The sequence below is a fragment of the Onychostruthus taczanowskii genome, unplaced genomic scaffold (assembly GCF_017590055.1).
Source record: "Onychostruthus taczanowskii isolate IOZ18803 unplaced genomic scaffold, ASM1759005v1 scaffold113, whole genome shotgun sequence".
In the NCBI taxonomy this organism is placed as follows: domain Eukaryota; kingdom Metazoa; phylum Chordata; class Aves; order Passeriformes; family Passeridae; genus Onychostruthus; species Onychostruthus taczanowskii.
This window is the reverse complement of record NW_024497963.1, coordinates 308,320-330,819: the sequence shown is the minus strand read 5'-3', so window position 1 is coordinate 330,819 and position 22,500 is coordinate 308,320. Positions and strand designations below refer to the sequence as shown.

At 37.9% G+C, this 22,500-nt stretch overlaps 1 protein-coding gene across 1 annotated transcript in view; it reads right to left on the bottom strand.

Moving 5' to 3' along the window:
• Nucleotides 1-22,500, bottom strand: part of ZNF536 (zinc finger protein 536) — a 228,594-nt gene that overhangs the window by 155,263 nt on the left and 50,831 nt on the right. The window contains exons 2-3 of the mRNA XM_041426520.1: nt 19,818-19,912; nt 7,436-7,502 (exon numbers count right to left, since the gene is read on the bottom strand). The gene's annotated coding sequence lies outside the window, so the exon portion shown is untranslated. The remainder of the gene's footprint in view (nt 1-7,435; nt 7,503-19,817; nt 19,913-22,500) is intronic.

Below are 22,500 nucleotides of genomic sequence, written 5' to 3'. Positions count from 1 at the left end.
AGCCAGAGCTGCTAAACTCATTAGCATAGGTAAATCTGTTAAAAATGAAACTTTCAGCAGACGATTTGGTTTCAACCCAAAACAGGCCAAAACTGACATTGCAATGTGAAAACAATTTACCTTAGGAAAGTCAAAACACTGTTCTTAAATCCTGTCATTCATGTTTTAGTATGCTTTATTACAATATAGCCTAAGCATCTGAAACCATCAGATGTAAACCAGGCATTTCAACTCCATCAAAACATTTGCATACCCGCCCCTGCAAACCTCAGAAAATATATATTATGTTCGAAATCATCTCAATCAAATTAAAAACTTTTCAAGACAAAACATATTCTCTTAAGTGCTTGGTTTTATGAGACTGTGGGGGGTGATGTGTCCCCACAAAAGGAAAGAATGATTTTGAGGAATAAAAACAAGCAGTGTCAAGGGCTGGATGGTTCAGGTGGAGGGTGGGGCATGAGGATTAGCTCTGAAGGAGCCTGGTCTGTCCAACACCCTCAGCCTGCAGCTGAGCTCCCCAAAATAAAAAAGGAATCACTCACTTCTAGATCTTCTGCTTCAGGGTTTTGCTCAGCTGGGAGACCTCCTCTGACCCTTGCTGTCAGCACGAGGATCAGTCCCCATCACTCCCCGTGGGGCTCTGCTGTGGGCTCCCCTCTGCCAGCCTCACCCTCTGCAAACCACTCACCCAGAGCTGCTGCTGGGACAGTTTTTGCCACATACGACCAAGATTAGAACAATTCTTCTCCTGCTTAGCTAGTGGAGAGGAGCAGGCTCCAGCTGTGAGAATTTTCAACACCTTATATTATACACCCAATGTGTAAATTGTGGCCTGCCTGGCCCACTCCCACATCCCTCTCCCCTTCTTCTGTCTGTACCCTTCCAGAAAATTTCAATTTTTTAACTGGAAATCAGAAAGCTGTTTTAGTTTTGTTTCTATAATTTTTAGAAATGCAAAAGCTGTCTAAAAATACTCCTAGGGTAAATTTTGGGGGGAAAAACAAAAAGGAAAAGAGAGAAGACAGCTTACACAACAAATGTGTGTCCCATTAGCAAACAACAGCAATTTCTAAAAAATTATTAGCTCTTAACACTCTTTCATTGGTACTTTCTCTTTTTAAAATTTCTTCGCTATGTACATCAGGTGTATAAAAAAACAGACCTTGCCAACTGCTCCTGAACTTATGCAAAGGATATGGGTGAAAAAAATCTATTCAGTGAAAAAATATAAATATTAGAATTTGCATTTCATATACATTTATTTCTACTGCATATTTTATTAGGATATTTCAATTATTTCTAAATACCAAACCAATTAGTCCCTACTCCAAAGAGAGACTTGATCACAGTTTTTGTTTTAAAATCATGTTTGACTTCTAATATTTAAGCCAACCCAAGACTGGAAGTAATAGAGCACTTGTGGAAAATGTGTATATATTTTCTTTAGCTAAAGCCACAGCACAGTTTTCCCTTTTTCCATCATTATTAGTATAAAAAGATTAGTACAAACAAAACAAAAAAAAATAAGAAAGAAAGAAATTTCACTCCTACTTTCGTATTTCTTTAGATCTTAACCTGACATTAATGAGCAAATACACACTAGGATGATGATCACACTGTAGGATAAAATGGCTCATATACTGTGTTGATAAGTTAAGATGAAAGAAATCCAGAACAAAGACACAACAGTATTGCAGAGATATGTTTAGATTCCAAAATATTTGTATCAGTCAAAGATAGAAACACCCAAGAAAAAAAAAAACCCAACTGATAAATAGAAACATCCACTTTTTCCCCACTTGACTGTATAATAAAGATCCTGTTTATTTTAAAGTGTTGCTCCATCACTTTGCCTGGCTGCCACATACAATACACAGATGCAGTATATACATATTTTCCATCTGATCTCTGATTCCTTTGCTCCCACTGAATATCAGTGCCAACCCTACACAACCATTTGAGGACAGGATTTACATTACAGGAGACAAAGGAGATGCTCAGATGGGAACAGTACTGGCATTGAAATCCTGACCCTGGTGATCTAAGACTGCAGTTAAGACCCTTATGAGTAACATCTCTGACGCAATTCTTCCCAAATCTCAGAACAAAACATTACAGTTTGCACTGGGCTGGACTAAAGTAGAGAAGTTTACAGGAACAATGGCTGCAAAATCCAAAAATGCTACCTGAAAGGCACTTTACATGATCCAAACCATCCTTACTTTAATTACACTGTGATGGCACATTTCTTCATGTATATTCTGCTGGGTAGTACCCTCATTTCAGCAGGAGTCATATACCAACAGCTTTTCCTCTTTTTTTTTTTTTCTGCCAGATGAAGTTTTTTTCCTCTTCCCAGACCAATTGGCTTATTTACCTAAGACATCATGACACTTTATTCCATCACAACATGGCACTGTTCCCCCGAAGTGAGGTCGCTCATTAGACGCATCATTCTGAAACGTGAATATTAATGCCCAGAAGAGATGAACCATAAGCATCACAGATGGACAAGGAGGGATTAGACAGAAATTGGTAACAGGATTGATAACAATTCACAAGTGCATCAGGCACGATGACACATTGCCTTGATCGACAGGAACTACTATTCCCAAATTGTGCTTCCACAAGCACCTGCAATTCCCTCATCAATCCAGATTCATAGTAAACATTTTAAGACTGGTATTTTTGCTAATGGCATCAACCTGATGCCAAGCACAAGTCAATAGGAAAACCACTTGCAAGGAATGGAAAAGCTGAAGGAAATGCAGAAGGCACAGTGGATGAATGCTGCAGCAACCACGTACACTTAAGAGAAGAGAAGATTGTAATCCAAAAGAGAATTTAACAACAATAAAACATGATGTGCTCTATTTAAGCAAAGTTCTGCAATGAATGCAGAACTTCACCAGACAGTTCATAAAAAAAAAACCGTGATCAAGTATTTTACACACACATATATATATATATATATATGTATATAGGTAATCTTGTGTTTAACATTTTAATTGCACTGCAATGTTTAAAAGTGCTGCCCAACAACTCCAGTAGGAGACAGGCATTGTAGGTAAAGGCACATTCAGGGGAAAATTAAAACACCTCACACATGGATACTTTTTGTCTCAACAAGTGAAAAAGTCATTTACCTAGTACAGTAAATAAATGTGAAATATATCAACCCCATTGACTCTCCTGCTCTTCTCCAGTTAATCTTTTTTTTTTCAAAACCCACTGCCTAATGATATTATCTCATGATTTTACAGCTACTTGTTTTGGTGGTGGGCAAAGGACACAAGTGGTTACTCTTCATCATTCATAAAAAAATTTGAATTGAAAATCATTTAAAAGATGCCTCTTAGAGTTTCTTCTGCTAAAGATAGGTACACATGGTATTCACTGAAATAGTCAAGCTAGATCTACATTAGGAAAAATTCGTACAGGTAGAACACAAGGTTAACACAGCTTTATTCCCTTCACTACACAAGATAAACCAGGTACTTCTGCCTAATGTAATCTGTGCCTGACAAACTTCTGTAAAACTGGGCTGAGTAATTTTTGCTCTGAAGGATGCACACTGAAATTATTTTACAAAAAACAAACGCCCAAAGTCTTCCTCCTAACTGATTAATGCTAGTTTTATCAATTTACTTGTTAACACAGCACAAGAATTTACATCTCCATTCGCTTAGTTTGAATTCTTTGTATATATTTTCAGAAGATGCACATCTCTGTCATCCCATTCTAAAGCCAGGCCTGGCTCCAGCATGGCACACAGACCTAAGAACAACCTTCTGAAACAGGTCCTGGACATTCCAGCTCCTTCCTGTTAACTTGAATTCCATAAGTATTCTTAGACGGGTGAATTGTGTCATGAAAATGGGAGCCTCTTCATGTGGCTTCTTTTTTTAAAAGCTATGTAATTCTTGCTCTGCCTCTAACTGCTTTATATTAAATATTCACTAGAAATACATGGGGAACTTGCATATACTTCAAAATAACTATTTCTTTTGTTCTAAAGACAAAATTACTATTTGCTTGGCTATTTTTTTTTTTCCAAATGAGAAATTGCAACCTGACTTGGGCACAGTGGCTACAATCCTTCTCCTCATGAATTTCCTACTGCACAACACTCCTGACTGTGCCTCTTCCCTAACAGGATCTGACTTGGACAGTCAAGCTCTCAAGGACAGTTTCTCTCAAGGGAAAGGGTTCAACAGAAATTTCAGCTGAGCTACAAGAAAAACCATCAAATGGTAAAGCAGAAGAGTCATAAAATTCATCTTGGAAGGATCTTCTCCCCCTCATCTCTATACAGAAAATTTGAGAGAAAGGAAGGTGAAGAATGGAAGCTTTCAAGAACAACCCATCCAGGATAGATGATAAAATCTGCATGCTACCCTGAGGAAACGGGGTACAAAGTTCAGTCCTATGTTTGTATTTCTAAAGAGCGTAAAATATCAAATATCCCTCTTGAAGAATAATTCTCTCTCTAGTCTCTTACATTGTTGTGCAACTATACAATAAATATTATCCTGCTCACATGCTTCTGTTTACTTAATATACATTACATTTGATGCTATCTGGCAGCATAAGTTTTAGTTCTGTCATTTTAAAATATTAATAGCTGTCAATCAAAATAGAAAGTGCATAATAAAAATGTTCTAGAAACTAATAACCCTATATTTCTACACCATCAGCTTGGAGCTAAGCATTGCTAAAAATGAGATTAATTATATGTTTGCAAAAGCCCAATACAATCAGACAGTCCTCTAAACAACATCCTCCTAGAAATGAACACAGACTAGATACATAATCGTATATATAGTGTGTGTATATATTAGGCAATACATGCAGCACTAAATTAATAGCATTATTTTCATCTGGCCCAGTCTTAAAAACCCTCACAATTTGCCCAGTGACAGTGTTAGGTGGAGGATGAGAGAAAATGGCATGGTCAATACCAAAGTAATTTATGGAGATTTTCTGCAAATATTTGGAAGCCTGGAAGCACCAAGGAGATACACACAGGACAGGTCCCTGAAGTTATGACCAACATATCATGGTAAACTGTTCAATTTAAGACAGAGGGTCAGAAAAATATCCTTTGAATTATGTCTGTCAAACTTTAGTGGGAACTTCACTGCTTGGGACATTTAAACCTGCCCTGGACAAAGTATCAGCAAGTACCCTGTAGGGAACAATCCTGTAATGTCAAGAAGATGGACTAGATGTACAACAGGACTTTTGCTGCTCCATTTTTTATTACTCTAATCCATCACCCTTGCTGAGGTGAAGTTTTATGCAGACCTTTAAAATTATGACCATTTGAAAATTATGTCTGTGTCTGTATAATATATACATCCATATGGATGTAAGGTCTGGCTTTTAAAACTCTGAGTAGAAAAGCATATTTTGCTCCTAATTTGCCCATGCTATAGCTGTAACTATGCAATAATCTGGCAAATACAGATAGAAATCTCCAATTATGGTCATGGGAACACACAATTTACAGGCATGATTGTGACATGTGAATTTCCAACTTAGGCGTGCAAGAATTTAAATATGTGTGCTGTGAACAAGTATAGTAGTATTGGTCTGTGATATGGTTATGCCACAAAACTAGGATCAGACTCTAAGCTTTGCCCCAAAATAGAGAATCAGAAATCCTGCAAGGCAGACAAACTGATGCTGAGGCTTACAAAAGAAGCTAAGGAGAAGTCCCACAAGGAGCTCTAAACAAGATTATTTTTATCAAGGATTCTCAAGGAAAAAGTGAAATATTTTGTTTGACTTCCTTCTGTCCAAGCCACTGCATTCCTTCTGATATTTCTTTGCACCCCGCTTTTGCAGAGAAGCTGGAACTCCCCATCACTCTTCTTAAAACCCAAAGGCCACTGAGGATTTTGTACTGAAAAAAATATTAACATTTAAGAGTCACTCAAGGCAATGGCTGCAGAAAACACCTCTGTTCCCAGGCACAGGGTGGCAGAACCCTCTAATGGATAAGCAAAGGTGTGTTATAGGAGAGGGTAAAGGCTTCACTTTGCCCACACAGGTTTATTGTCATTTCTGTGATTCCAGAGTGGAAATCCTCTTACTGACTAAGGCACTAAGCAATCACCCCTGTATGAGTGCCATCATCTCCATACTTCAGTAGGGGAGAAAAACAGTAAGAGGACATGGAGGAGGAAAGGCATTTTCCTTTTAATCTTTTAGACTGAAATAACCATAATTGGCTTTTCTATATAGTTGGGCTCTAGTTTGTCACAGTATTACAGTGAGAAACAGCAGCCTGCACTCATTTTTATACACAAATCTTAATGACTTCAATTGCTGCTAAGGATTCAGAATGGTGGCAGGATATGGCCATTCACCGTAAAGGTCCTAAAGCCTTCATAATTACTGAGTATACAGAATATTTATTATACAGACTGCACTAGGCCTCTTCTGTGGGCTGCCCTGGGCCTGTTCTCTGAGCCACATCAAGCAAGAAGTTTAAATGAAACTGCTCCCAAGTTTCTGAAATGGTTTAATAAAACATATACTGACTGTAATATTCAGTTTATAGTAGAAAACTATTGCCCCTTGGTTTGAAAAATGACCTCTAGTTGGCAATTTTACTCTCAGCTTCATAGATTATAGTCCGCTGTTGGTCATTTTCTCAATCCACAGGGCAATACTTTTCCATAACAAGCTCAAACTGCAATCAGTATTTGTAGGCTGTTACACAAGTTGAGTATAATATGTCTCAACACATTCTATTATATGACTAAACAAAAGAAATAACAACCTGGTGACACAGATATATGGAGAAAAGCAGAGCTATTCTTCTAGTACTGAGATAGCAGAAAAACATATTTCTTTGTATTGTGCTAATTTGTATTAAATTTCGTGTCTTCAATACACAATAATCTCTAATTTGGTTTTTTCATTAATAGTGTTTTGGTTTGTGTTGTCTTATGTCTTTTCTTATTTTAATGTAAAACGACAAAAACTAAATTCTATTAGTATCAGATTTTAGAAATGACAAATAGTGACAGATAACCTAGCATTGTAAAATCACGTGAAAATGCATTCACATAGATATGTAAAAGATCGTTTGCTCCTGGGCTCACAAAGCACACATGCACAATCTTATGGTTTTGATACCAGGAAGTTCCAATACACTGCAGTAGGCAAGATGCAGTCATTGTCTCAGCACCCAGCTCCAGCATTTAGATACAACTGAAATACCATATTTTGGGAAAACAGCTCCCATATTAGATAACCAAAGAGATAAATTGCATTGAGAAGTCTCTGACCAGGAACTGAGGGAGATCTGGTGTCTGTTCCAAGACATGCCCTGGACATCTCTGGCAGTGACTGCTGTTTAGAAAAACACCCACCTTCCCAAAGCACAGGTACTGGGAGCTGCAGGGCTGACATAACTTACCTGGCTGGAGTGTGGCGAGATCTAATTCTTTAATCAATGGGTGACCAACACTCTTGTAGACCCTTTGCTGCAAATACAAAATATTCATAATTACAAGTCTAATATACATTAAAATCTGTAAATAAAATTATGTGGTTAAAATGTGATGACCACCCACGCACAGACACAAACTTCCTAAGGTGTGGCCAGAGCACTCAGGCAAAAAGGACATTTTACCACCCTTCCTCTAGAAATTATGAGTTTCCTACCCATTAAAAAAAGAAAAAAATCACCAGATTACTGGATATCTGTGCTGGAGCAGAAGGGAGAATCTCGGCTAGGATAAGATCCATACGACAGAAAGGTTCATTGCAGATCTCTATGGGTGGCTTCTTCATAAGAATCTACATCACTGTATTTTGGGACAGATGACTTTTTTTCCTTCATTTCCCACTATGTTCCTATATTGTTGCTCAATCACAGCTTCACCAGTACTCTCTAGCTGGAATTTGTCTGGATTCATTTAAAAAATATAGAAACTGCATGCAGAAGCTTTAATATATTTGAGCTAAGAATGTATTTGAACAATTACCAGAAGATGATGGCTCTTTATCTTACAAGTCTTCAAGGAATTCAGATGTTTAACTCATTAATAGTGTTTGCTGCATTAGATTTTATGTTTTTATGATTTTAGAAGAAAGGTTTTCTAATACAGAGAAAAAACAGGCTTTTTTTTCTTTCCCCAACATTTTTCATTTTAGGGTAATAAAAGTGACACATATGTGCCATAATGTAATGGATTAATTAAGGAATATGATGTTTATCCTAGGTCCTGAGTTGTACATCTTCATAACTCACTCATAAAAATTAATGTATTATACCACGCTCCAGAATGATATATCTTTTTTTACCATACCTGTTGAGAATAAATTGTTCTAAATTGGATTATCTTGATTTCCAGTGAAAAATGTAAAAAATTACATTGTTTTTTTAAGAATTTACACTGCTGTGTATAAGAAAGCATAATCTTCTCACTGTGCTTTTGAACTGTCATGTTACTTCCACTGTTACAAAATCATAATTGCTGCTGCCACACCTAAAATCAAATGCAGTGCATATTGTATTTCTTCATACACTGCATTTCCTATCTTAATCACAAAACCATATACAGTATGTTTTCGGCCAATTCTTTCATTACTGACTGCTTCTGTATATAAGTAACACACAATTATGCATGCAAGGACTCATAAAATCCTCATTTCTAAAATCAACAGATGAAAAATCCCTAAATAATAATGTACAGATGTTTCATATTCAAATGAGCTGTTGGCATGTAATACTGCCAATCATGCCAATGCATGCAATAAAATTGGTGAATTTCAAGGTACTCGGCATTTACAACATTTTTTTTTTTTTAGCCAAAAGACCATTTTAGGAAGATGGAAATGACAATTGTTCAATAAATATATAATGATATATTTCTGATGTTCTCTTGAAATGTCCATGAGTGGTCAACTACCCTATATTTTTCCACACCAATTCCTACTCCTTTTGCCTCAAGAAAGTTGATTTTTCGGTCCTTAAACTGCACTGCCTCACTAAAAGTAAATTATCTGCACGCTATCTGCAGAGTAATCCTCTTCTTGAATACAAGACAGAACATCAGAGTTTCTAATCCTTCACAGATAGAGTAATTCACATCCACTGTACGTTTTACTGTAAAGACAGAGTAATACAATATGTTTGATAAATCATGTATGTGTCTGTGTACAAAGAAAAAGGTTTATCTCCTCTCCTACAAGATGCATCCGTATTAAAGCACACACACACACACTCCCCATGCTGGCACTGCAACAATCTTTAGAAGTTCTACAATAGAGACATCTAAGTTTAAAAAATGAAGCAGCTCACAGGTCAAACAAGTTCCTGATGAGAAGTGCTTAACCAGAAGTATTATTCCACTGATTGTAAGTTTTCATCCATACATCAAACCCTAGAGTCTATTGATTAAATAAAACTGATTTTTTTTTTTCAGTTCAAAGCAAAAGAGAATTAAATCATCCCAATTGTTTTCCCTTTGTTTGGAGCTATCACAGTTTGCACACTGGCCATGCATCCTGCTTATAATTACAGCATCCTTAAGGAGACTTATTCTACAATGACTGATCACAGGTTTCTTGCCTTTTGCTCTAAATCTTCTGCTCCTGGTCATAATCAATGGCACTTGATGGCCCAATATTCTGATCCAATGTGGCAAGCGATATGATCCAAGATCTGCTTAGAATCAATAAATTCATTTGCTTTGGGAAATTTGGGATCAGGACGACTTTAAGTATATGTAAATACAAGAATTTACAGCAATTATGCTGGCACATCTTTCCTTTCTCATACCTCTTTTCCACTGCATAATTAGCTGCGTCATGCCTTAATTTTGCTTGCAATCCTACATAAAGGAATCCAGGCCAGACAGCCCTTGCAAAGCCTTACCAAAGTCAAGGTCTGCTGGCTGAGAGAACAGAGGGTTGCTTTCAGTAAAACACATCAAAACACTGCAAATCTTTGTATTGCTGAGCCCCACATGCCATTGTCTGGGCTCTGAAGATGCCATCGAATGCCAACATAGCATGAGCATGTAAGAGACTGCTTTAAAGGCCACCAACAGGTGCACACAAAAATCTCCTTGGAGCTGAGTTTGCCTTTCTTTTTCCCATGTGCAAAAACATCCAAGTTTGGTTAATAGTTCCCTGGGGCTCCTGTGTCTCCAAGTCAGCCTCCAGCCTGGTTCCAGTGTACTGTGCAGTGCAAAGATGCTCTGACACTCAGCTCACAACACAGCCAGGAATCCCTGCCTAGAGGATGTAGTTTCCATTCTGGAAGGTGATCACTGCTAGGCTGAAAGGCAGCATCCAAGTTCACTTCTGTGTCTCACCCCACACTCAGAGATGAAAGGACACACACTAATCTCAATTCTGCTACTGTACATACACATTGTTTGGTAAATTGTATAAGTCTGAGTATTTTTCTCAAGACCAGGAACTCTAATGTACTTTGAATCTTCATTAAATTAGCCTGGCAGACTGGGGTACATGTATAACTAGCAATAAACTATTTTAAAAAAATTATTCCCTGTTACCTATTTCACTGCAATGGAGTTACAAAACTGCAGAATGATTACTAAATACAGACATCTGTACTAGCACTAGAAGGCCGCAGGTTGGGCACATCTTTCAGCCCTTCAGTCTTTTTCCACAGGAAATCAGCAGCTCAGCACCAGTAGAGCAGAGATGAGGACCTTGTTTCTGCTAAGCAGCACTAATTTCTGCCCACAGTGACATTCAGAGGAGGATGAATCGAGTCACAGGGGTAAGAAAACTATTTGCTTATGATGTGGCTGTCACCAGTGAAGATGAGTTTGTAACACCCTCCTAGCATCAAAACGACACACAAAAGATACATTAAAAAAAATAAACCCAACAGATAGTCTTGCAAAATATATCAATGCGGTTCTTCAAACTGAAAAAGCAGAAGTCAAAAGATCAAGAACTCACAGTTAGGATTTTCTTATTAGATAAAGAACATAAGGATTCTCCTGAAGTCTTTGATTGATATATGATCTTTTCTTTCTTTTCAGGCAGAACAGCTGTCCAGTGAACTAGAAGAAATAGCCCTGAAGACAGCTTTGTGTCTGATATGACTTTGAGAGGGAAAATTATTCCAATGATAAATGCTTTACATGGAACATCTAATAAAATAAAATAAAAATGTCATCCATAAAATAATTTTTCTTTCTATTTGAGTAAGCAATCCCTATTATCATCTGTGGGGCAGGGGTGTTGCTGTGTCTGAGACCAAAGAGAAAAGGTATTTCCCTCAAAATTGAATTTGGAATGAACTTAACCAAAAAGAGGCAATAGAGAAGAGAAGGGCAAATGGGAAAATGCAGAGGGAAGATGAGAATTTCCTGAACATTGTGAGGATGCAGTGACCTGGGATGTATTGTAACTTCCTTCATTCTTCTTGATAAGGAAATCTTTAAGGTGAAACATGGGTGCTCTGCTGGCTGATATCTGCCACAGTGACTGCGTGCAGAAAGAGCTTGACTAGGCTTCAAAAATCCCAAAGCAATAACAACCAACACAAACCTCCTCAGCAGAAGAAGGTACAAATTTATTCAACCTAATGGAATTATGTAAATTACACAAATGGAGAACTACAGCCACTGTGAGAATTGATTGAAGTTATGTCCAGATTAGAGGAGAGATGGCTTTGAATGGAGCCTTTCTGGAGCTTGCTGTAGAGCTGTGTTTTGGCAGCATGGTGAGGGGCTAAGAAAAGAGCCTTAGAGAATGAATAGCCACAATGCTCAGATGAAATTCTTACATCTTTGGCATTTTCAACATGTATCCTTGTGACACTTCAGTGGATGGATGAGCACTGATGGATGCTGTCACACACAGACAGCAAAAGGAAGAGTAATCACAGCTGTATTTTCCTTGGGAAGCCAAATCCAGTGTAGTACCAGCCACAGTCAGCAGTACATCCATGGTTCTGCCCTCCAGAGCCTTGATGAGTCTGTCACATAGACTCTGTGCTCCATTAATTTGGCCAAGACTAAACAAAGGCCTGTCCACATCTGCTACAGGACAGAATAGCTCATGGCATAGAAACACCTCAGAGAAGAGCATGATAAACCTTCCACCCATCCTCTTTGCCCTTCAACACGATGGAGCTGTTCTCAGCAACACTTCCAACTTTCACTCTTCTCCAAACCAAGCCCTTCTTTCTCTGCCAAAGCCTTCCTGCATAGGCCCCTGTGAGTGTACTTATTTCAGAGCTAATTGCAATTAAACGAGTATTTTAGCACTGAGAAATTAGAGACAGGTACATGTTCTCATGTACCTTTGCACAGCTAGAAATCATTTCTTTCCCTTCCATTGGATAACTCGAATGCCTTTCCTCCCCTATCCCAAACATTCTCTTTTATCCCTGTCTCTATCCCTGACTTCTCCCTCCATGTGAGATGCCATTGATGCTGTTCCTCTGTGTGCTCCCAGGAGCTGTTGACATCCTCCTGCTCCGCCACCACCTCACCTGCCCCCTCCCATTACTGAGTGCCAGCCCCCGCTCTCACACAGATTTTAGATCCACACTTTGCAGAAATCCTGCTCCATGGGATTCCAACAACAGAAGAACAGAAGATAAGAACATAAAAGCACCCTCAATGTGGTGTCCCATCAGGTAGCCAGCTAAATCTGATAGACACTCTCCTCTCTGACCCATAGGCAGGAAAGGACTGAGCATTTAGACAAGAGCAGTTCAGAAAACAACTCTCTATGGTCTATAATCAGCCAGCACCATCTAACAAATAGCATTTGCCTAAGTTTTTACTTGTGAGGCAATCAAATATCATTTTGAAAAAATAAAATTACTTCCACACATACACATTGCATATATATTTTTATTTCCCCTCACTCTCCCTCGCTTTTAGTTTGCAGTGACAATCAGCAATTATTTTACAGAGAAAGACTCTAACATGCGTATGGGATGCCTTTAGTAATAAAATAATTATTTGTAACTCTATAAAGAATTATAATTTTTAATTTAAAAAGAAATCAAATAAAAACAGCTTTCATCTTCCCTACCATGTGAAGAAAACATTCTCTGCCTACAACTCAAATTATCATTCTCTCCTTTGTGCAAAATGAATTGACCCAGAAAACTAAAAGGGTAAGAACCCATATTTGCTGGGCTTATTCAGCAGCCAAAAGTTCATGAAAAACACTGTTGTGTATCACATAGCAACCACTTGATGCCTATTGTTAAAATACAGTAGTTATTCAAAAAGTAAAATCTTGCATTCTCAAATAAGAAGCCAGGCTGCAATGTGTGTTTACTGTTTTGGGGAAATAGTCATCTTGCCATTTTCTCTTTTTCCATAGTCTTGGCATATTTGGTCAGCTATGAAATGTGCAGTTACCCACAGGAAAGAAAAGGAACACAAGAAATTTCCTCTAATGTTGAGCTCACAGGACAATGTCCATTCAAAGCAACACTTGGGATCTCTATTAAGAGCCTTAAGATGTGCTCTATTTTTATCCAGCCACTCTTGCAGTAAAAAATGTAATGTTCCAGGGAAAGGGCATGAGGGAGAAAGGGAGAGAAGCTTCTGCTTTAGACTGTTCGAGTTACACACTTTCACCTGTTCTTAAAACCAGCTTCTCCTGGAAAGTCCTGTACGTGTGCACAGGTGTCCACGCTGCTGCTGCACATTTGCACCCCCTCCCAGCACTGCTACCCAGCACTGCAGCTGGGCAGAGGTATAAACTTCACATCTCCCTCTCCCTTTTGTCCAGTTCTTTTGTAGTAGAATATGCTTTAAAAAGTGAAATAAAAGTCAAATTTATACAGAAGGAAAGCCAGATTTAGAGTCAGAAAAAAGATTAACAGTTTCTGATAAATGGAGCTTGTATTACACTAAAATATTTGAAAAGCAGTGGCAGATCACTTGAGCTACTCTGACTTTGCCAGATTTCCACAAGAGCCGAGAATCAGCCCTCAGTTTGTCACAACTGCATCAGACTGTCTATTTAAATTATCAAAGCAAAAGCAGAAGGGTTCTGCTGAAACAACTGCTGGAGAAGATGAAGGAAAGCATAAGAAAGATATAAACTTCCTTCTAGGTTTCCTTATGTGCTGTTACACAAAGAGTGCAACTTAGAACTTCAAGATAATGACACTTTTAATACCAGAAGGTAATGGCAGACTTGCTTAGCATAACTTTGAGACATTTCATCAAGCCTGTGTGCAAACAGGTGTGCCACATTTTTGCTAGTGGTAAGATGCTTGTTGAGATTATCTCTTTATCTAGGAGCACATTTAAACTCCTTTTGAGCAGTTAAAATAAGACAGTGGCAGAAAGCAGATTAAAAGGGAGAAAATTTATGAACATAGACTTGTGCCAAGAACCTCACTTTGAGCCCAGCTGTATCCAGGTATGTATGTGCTGTTTCTACATTTTCTGGAAAGAAAAACAAGGGGTAGGCAGCAAAACCCACATGAATGTATGAAGCTGCAGAGGAAAAAGTGTGAGCATGAATTAGGTACCCAGGAGCAGCAAGATGGGCTTTAGGATTTGAGAGAAGGATCTGGCTGTTACCAACACAAGATGAAAAGCATGGATGGATGAAACTTCAGCTCACCTGCTGCAAGTGTTTCTGCTTGCTGAAAAATAAAACTCTTTACTGGACATCAGCACAGATGCAAAAAACAACATCTCAGCTGGCTTACAAAGCAGAAGTATCTATACAATTATTTCCATCAAACACAGATCAGGGTATGCTTCCAGGCAATGGTTACACAGGAATTTGTTTGGTCACTGGTCAGCGATCTGGCCAGGACAGGATGTGGTAATGAAACAAGGTTGTGGAAGAGCTGTAGTTACAATACTGCTCTCATGTAGCTTCTCAGTAACATAGAGCATAACTTAATGAAACAAAAAACAAGCTATTACATCCACTGCACAACCAAAAATTAAGAAATCTTTCCCCCAAAACAATGAAAGGTATATACTGAAGAATAATGAAGAACATGTCTAGCACAACTCAAATTCTCCTCTGAAAATGTATGCTTCTCTCAGAAGCAGATTCCCAGCACAGGGACTGGTAATTTATGATCCACCAAAATACTCTGTTGAACAAAAAAGTAATACCTACACCATGCCTATGCAAATCACTAAGAATAAGTGACTCCAAGGACCAGTAAGAACAAAGCCCAAAACTCCTATCAAACATTATCTGAGGTTTGAAAAAGTCAAGACAAAGTGTAATTTTTTTTAAATGGGGATAAATTGGGATTTCTGTAACAATTGACTCATTTTGCCTGCTTTTATCTAAGGAGCTCAAAGAGCACTCCAAGTGTTAATTAAATTACAAAGCATTTTTGAGACAGGTAAATGGTATTATGTCCACTGGGGAACAGAGAGAACATTTATGTTTCATTACTAAAGTCACACAGTAATCCAGTGGCTAGTGATATAACCCAAGAACTTCCAGTTGCCACTTCTACTCATTGACTTGATGGCTTCACAAGAGAAAATTAGCCTTAAAAGCCAGAAATACTTTTCCTTTTGTGCTTTTCTATCTTTCAAGACTAGACCAAGATTCTTTAATTTCATTTTATTCTCTCCCTCTGCTTACTGGGAGGCCTTTCTTTCAGTCACACAAAAGAAGCCACTTCCTAACCTACCCAAGTGTGTTAAGGATCACAGTACAGCACACGGGCAGGAGCTCAGACAAGGGCAGTGAACTGTAATGGGGCTCTTTACCAGCTTGTGCAGCTGCATCAGGGTCCTCTTCTCCCTCCTCTAACCAGTCCTACTCCAGAGATGTCCCATCAGAATAAAGAAGGACAGATGTGCAGATGAAATAATCCTTGGCTGGCCAATTCACTGACTTCACCAATGAAAGAGACATAAAACAACCCTGAGGAACCTGGTGGCCCCAGCACTTCGTACAAGAATCTCTCACTGAACAGAATATAAAAAAAAAAAAACAACCGGACCCTGAAAACACTTTAGACCATGGAGAAGTCTATTCTGCAGTCTACTACATCTGTTTTGAGTTGCATGTGGAAAAATGAGGGAGAAACCTTTCACTGACCATCCTATTCTTAGCCCAAAAAAGTGAGCCACCATTTTTCATTTCAGCTTGGCGCTCACTGGTAAAACTGTAGGATGCAGGAGCAATGAAGCAGTAAGGTACAATGCAATCTGCACAGTACACAGTCAAACCTAAGGCATCTCTAATTCAAGACTGGTACAGCTCAGTCAGAGCTTTAAATAATTATAACTCCATTAGTAAACTAATTTTGGAGAGTAAAAGGCTTTTCTATTTTGTACATAACTATTTATTACTAAAAAAAGGGAATAATATTTTGGAACTTTCTTTAAGCCTTTTGAATACAATGCTAAACCAAGATTTCAGGCTTTATTTTCCCCTTCATTTCTTGTTATGTCATGAAGAATCAGCTACATGGAAGAGATGAGAATGTCTTTGATTTAAATGACCAAGACTTAAGATTGTCTTTACCGTGGCAGAAAATAAAGCTGCTGCATATATTTCCAGTGGCAGTATTATAGTTACGTGGGATGACAATCATAATCTCTTTCTTTTCCTAAAAATATGTCTAAAAAACCACACAGTTTTTATACTGCATTCAAAATATTTTTCTTCGTTTACATTGATTGCATATTTCAAATCATGTTACAGCTGTATCGCTTAGCTTAAATCAAATAAGGAATCCACATAAATGCATACACACACTTTGCTTGTTTTTAGACATTCCCAGTATTGACAAGATTAAAATATTTTTCTCATTCATTATTTATTGTGATGTGATGAAACAGTAAGAGTATGTATTTAACAAACATCACAAAGTAGAGTTAAAATGTGGACATGCTGTTTCATTTCGGTTTTGCTGCGACAGTGTTAAGTATGTGACTCCCTGACTGCAATAATGACATCTTGGGGTGATGAAGATTTAAGATGCGTTGTAAGGATGCAGTGTTATCCCAACTCCTCAGCCATGCTGACTATTAAACAGACGAACCCAAGCCTGGGAAGTCCTGCTGCAGAGGACTGGGGGAAGCAGTGCTGGATGCAGGAGCAGCACCAAACCCCTCCATGCTCCCATCAGTGCCTAACTGGACTGACTGAAAGCAGTCACTCACACACACTACTCCAGCACTTCCACAAGCACCAACGTTTTTTATTACCAAAAAATGTGTTCTCTGAACCATTTCTCTGCCTCTTGGGTGAACTGGCAGTACCTGACTGCTGGAGCCTGGGGTCAAGCAATGCCATATCAATGGGTGAAACTCAGGTTTGGGGCAGATATGAGTGGCTTTGGCTCTCGGGTGTATTTACCTTGGGTTGAAAACTACAGGCACAATCCCAGTTTCTAGCTCACAGTTGGGCACCATTCTGCACATTTCTACTGGCAAAAAAAAAGCAAGGAAGTGCCAAAGAGCAAGCACCACAGCAAAGCAAGTGTAACCAAAACTGGTTCTGCTGGGCAGAGGAGCAGAGAGCTTGCCTTCTGCAGAGGGTGGCAGTATCTGGGTTAGAATGTAGAAAAAGACACATTTTAGCCCAAATACTTATTCTTGCATACTGCAATCTAAATATACCCTCTATGATAAATACAGCAGAATAATCAGAAGATACCGAGTGCTTAAAATGCACCCTTAACAAAGCAAAACAATGTAATGCATATCTTTCTTTACGTGTCAAACAATTTGCCTAACAAATCATAATAATGCAGAATGATATAAAATTCACCCATCAAGCCCAAATGCATGCACGAAGATTACCATGGCAAAGAATTGTGAATTTCATTAAATATGTTAAAGGCAAAAAAAAAATTCCTCTTTGAAAAATAGTAATCCTGTCTTTCAACAAAAATATTATAGGAAGCTATGAATTTGGTAGATCTGAATAGGATGTTGGTACATGTTTTACTAAGGTAATATAATGGCACACTATTATTAGATCACATTAATCATTACTGTGCCAAAGGCACTGACAGCACCACTGAAAAGGATTGAAAGGGCTGGTAATGGATATAAATTACCCATTGTGTGATAAAAGGATTTTTACTAAGAAGGTAAGAATAAAACAGCAAATTTCTAATATAACTGTTGTGTAAAAACCAAAATAAAAGTAATCCAGTCAGTAATATCCACAAAATCAGAAAGTAAGCACTTTTGAAACAAGATAAAGTCACAATAAAAACTGTATACAATGTAAAATTAATTTCGTGCTGCATAATATTACTATCAATTTAAATAGTTTACATGATGACCTCTATGGTCAAGAGAAAGGTAAGCTTTGTTAATTAGAATTGAGTAGGAGCTTCTGCATGCGTATTTTAAGTTTCTTTTTTATTTTTTTTAACATATAATGGCTTCATAACACCCCCCTGAAATTCAAGACATGTTGAGAGTTTTCTGTTTTGTGCATTAACATCACAACAAACAGCACATCCCTCAGATGGTTTTATTTGGATTCCAAATGCTATTACAAAACGAACCACGTCTTTGCTGAGCTATTTAACCATTTGATTGAAACCATTTGTATCACTAATTGTCCAGTCCTGTGCTCCTCCTCTACTCTGGCAAGTATTTCCTGGTATTAGTGGGGATCAGTGGAGTGAATTGGTCAAACTACATCCTTATTTACAGCATTAAAAAATGCACATATCTTCTCTGAAGCTGATGGAATCATTCTAGAATCAAGTCACTGTAATTCTTTTCAAGTCAATTGTCTAGAATAAAATCCAGTAGCTCACATTCAATTAGTAAGTTTTAAAAATTGTGAGCCATACTCTTAAATGATATAAATTCATAAGTACAGACATCAATCCTGAAAACACTTACGTCTCTACTTAACTTTACTCACGTGAGTAATTCCATTAGCATCAGTAATTCAATACCTGCTTATGCATTTGCAGTACTGAAGCTTTAATATGCCTGGATATCCTCTCACATCAGCTATAAATCAGCACAATTCCTCTGAATCACAGAGTTTCTACTAATTCACAAGATATAAAAAGGAACGGACAACCCAGTATAATAATTAAAATAAAGAAATAACATAAGAATTTGATTTGGGAGCAGAAGCTATCAGAAATTTTGATTTAAGGATCAATTAATGCATGTGGAATGTGGAATTAATTATTGGTTATTTCCTAGGAAGCTAGACTTTTATTTCAAACTGAGGGCCAAATAACCCAATTTTGATTTCACACCTATTTCCACACCAATCTGATTTCTCAGATTTTACAGGAGCTTTTCTTCTGATGCACTGGAATAGCTCAGAGGAAAATCACATATACAATGTAGTACACCCCTCCACCCACTGATTTTCATGGGTGTTCTTCTCATGCTAATACACAACAGAATATGGTTCTTAATAATATGCATGAGATGTTCTATTGAACTTACGGGAGAAAAAAAAACCCCAAAAAATGATAAAATTAATTTAATCAGGAGTGTCATGGTTTTTTTTTAAATCAGCAGTCTGATGATAAAGTAATAAATGATGATTCATCCCCAACACAATTATTACATATCAACTGCATAAAGATGAATGCTCGTGATTTTACCAAGCAGAATTTTTTCTTGAAAAAATAATTTGTAGCTCACTACAACCTGAAAGAACTACAATAAAAAGTTTTGCAAGACATAGATGTAATATTTTTGAAGACATAAAAAAATGCAAGAATAGATTTAAAAATCTAATTTAGGTACCCCATTTTACATTTTTTTTTTAATATGGAAAAATAAAGCTAGACTCAGATCCATAAGCAGAAGAAAACATTATGAGAACAATATAAGTATTCTTACCAGTTATTCTTAAGCCAACGAATCCGTTCCCTGGATGAGGAAATTCTTAAAAGACACAGGATAGGTACTGAAGGTCACAACTGGAAAAATAAAACCTGTGAGAAATTTAATATGTCAAAACTCAGTGCTTGAATCAGACTTTACATTAAAATATTACAATGCTACCTCAAGCAGGCAATCTACAGGACAGCAGAGAGCATTAAGAATTACAATATTAATGGGATTAACACATTTTAATTTTTAGTTTTCATAATGTACGTGTTTGGTGGTCATTTCATATTTGGAAATGAAAACTTCTTTCAGTTCTGGATTGTTTGGAGAGGGAAAACCTCCTCTCAAGATAATGATGAGGAACAGAATGAAATTCTTCTGATCCTTTCCCCTAGACAGTACAGCAAAAGAGGACAAAACAGGATAAAACAAAAGTTGCATAGCATACTCCAGAAACCCAGTTATTCTCTTTGACATTGATATTCTAATCTTTCAAACTGAGTAAAAAGAGAACAGTTACTAATTGTATTTTTACTTTTTTTTAATTCCATTTTATAACAGAAATAAGTCCTTTGTAGATGATCTCATCTAATAAACCCTACTTAAAACAGATAAGAGCCAGCAGTAAAAGCCAAGCAGAATACTTCCAAGATATTTGTCAGTAGTGAATTTAGGGCCATTACATTAGTAAGCAAAATAGAGACAAAAACAAAGGGCGTTCTTAGAGCAAAATAAAGTTCACTCGACTGAAGCTATAATCTGAAGAATTTATGACTGAGAATTCTAACTATGTTTATTCCTATGAATGTCTAACAAATAAAATTAAAGGTCACTTCCAAATAATACACTTTGTGCATCTACATCAACCAAACTCTTTCACAGAGCAGGCTCTGAAACCACAGCTCAAGCACCACAGCCCCAGGGCTCCACCTCAGCAGCACTGATTGCCCAGAGCAGCACCTGAGAGCTGCCATGGCAGGCTGTGGTGGGCAGTGTGGACAAAACTGCAGCCTTCATTTCTGGGGGAAATAATCAGCAGCTTGGCCATGGGACTGCATTTGGTTTAAATCGACCAGCACCGACAGGACCAGACTTCTGCTCAAGGCTATTTGTTGGCTTGAAGGGCAGGCAACAATTCTGAGGGCTCCTCTTGATAATGAAAATACAGGAAATATATTGTGTGAAGTAGTTCTGAAAACAGAAGTCCACTACTAAGCAGCACAGCCCTCCCTTAGTGCAATACTGATACAACACTTCCCTTCTATCCTCTAAGGTCTCTGCAGTCTCCACCTTGTCAGGATTGCATCCAGTGCGAAGTGCTCCTGCAGTTTCCCCTCTGTCCACACCACTCCTCTTTCCCCTGTGGTTCCCACCACACCAACCATGGGCTGCTCATTGCCACTGTGATGGTTCACTATAAGGCTTCCCAAATCCTGCTGCTTCCCCCTTCACTTGCAGACTGAGCCAGGCTTTGCCACGTGTTTCAAGGCCTTTTCCAAGTGATCATTCTGCCATACAACTTTTCTGACATAGGAGAATTACTCCAATTTAAGCTTCAAGCCCCTTCTTTAAAACTCACGTTTCCACAGCAAACCACCAGCTACCCTGCAGTGATCACCTGGTTTGCCATGCCCATTGTTCCTCATACTTAGGAACACATTCTTCCCTGCTGTCTCCTCATGCCCAGTTTTCTTTCACCTGACAGTTATCTCTGAATTTGAATGATAAGCCCTGAACAGCAAAGCCTGTCCTCTCATGAGACACTTTGCTACTGAGCAGGTACAAGGCATTACTCCAACCCAGCACCCCGTATCAGTGGGCAAACCCAGCTACATGAGAAGGAAACCATTGCAAAAGTGAAGAGAAGCACCTACAATGCTGACTGGAGAGAATAAAAATCATTTTGTAACTGGGTAAAAGAAACCTTTGTCATCAGATTTGGTCTTCCTAAACATGAAATTGTATCTAGATAGGATTCAGATTTATGAAGGCCCAAAACACTTTAGAATTTAAATAAGTGAATTTCAGTTGCTATATTTGAACACATAGGAACAGCAAATTCCTGGACTGCTGCAGATAAACATAGGTCCCATCCAACATTTTCAGTTGCACACTACCTAAAAACAGTGACAGCTTGTTTGTCTCGAATTTCTGCTCTTGTTGATGTCTTAAATTCTTGAAGATATACCTTTCTAGTGCTTACTGCAGCTCATTCAACATAGAAGCCAACAAACAGAAACAAAGATAATAAACTGTTAGGCTTCTAGAAGATGTTATCTCACTAAACAGGTTCTTAGTACTCCTACACCAACATCATAGAGCACATTTTTGCTATGCTATTACAAGGCTACTTGTGTTTAAAAAAAATTCAGCTTTTACATACACGCTCATGACTTGCAAAATTCTAGGAATGATTCTCAAGGGGCTTTCACTAAGATGCTTTATAAATTCTGATGACAGACAGAACACAGCAAGGCTTCATCTCTTAAAGTCCTGTACTGATTTGTTTGGAGGCTTCATGTCATTGATCAGCATGTCAATGTCTCTTGCAATCTGCTTTCCAGTTCATGACTGAGAGTGAACCCCTCAGGTTTAAAACCTTAAATGATTTAAGGTCTGTGATACATAACCTCACGAACAAATTGGGAAAATCTGTAGCTTTACACATTAAACTGTAACAGAAATGATTTAA